Here is a 602-nt window from a genome sequence, read left to right as displayed (position 1 = left end):
CTCCACTTTTCGACAAGAGGACCCGAGACTCCGGCCAGACCCGTGGCTATCAGCTTAGTTCCCTTTGACACCTGACACCATGGCAACGACACTATTCAATCCACTCTGGAACCGGTCGGGTTTAGTCATGCACAGGGTGTAAACTATTCTCACTGAAGGAACCACTTTAATACCACAATCGTCATGCATAGATATACGAATAACAACACATACACATGCAAACAGCAGACATTGTTTGCTACAATGGTTTCGCGAGGTCATGCTGCTCATGAATAATGGAAAACGTGCATGGTATCGAACGCAGCCTCTAGAGAGAGCTGGGTTACGGCAGTTTTCGAATAACTTGGAAATGGCTAGCAAACATACATTCACGTCATAAAAAAATAATTCTACAACTCAATTTTTTTTTAAAGGATCGTAGCGCTCATGATTAATAGAAGACGTACACGGCATCGAAATCGGGTCCAGGAGAGAAGCGGGTTACGTCAGGCTGCGGGAGGGAGGGAGAGAAAGCCTCGCGGTGAAAGAGAAACGGATTTGAGATGCCGGGGAAGGGGACGTGGCTGGGACTTATATGCTTGGCTCATGTACGGAGATGGGCT

The sequence above is a fragment of the Penaeus monodon genome, chromosome 20 (genome assembly GCF_015228065.2).
Source record: "Penaeus monodon isolate SGIC_2016 chromosome 20, NSTDA_Pmon_1, whole genome shotgun sequence".
In the NCBI taxonomy this organism is placed as follows: domain Eukaryota; kingdom Metazoa; phylum Arthropoda; class Malacostraca; order Decapoda; family Penaeidae; genus Penaeus; species Penaeus monodon.
The sequence above is the reverse complement of the archived record's forward strand: the minus strand, read 5'-3'. Positions refer to the sequence as shown.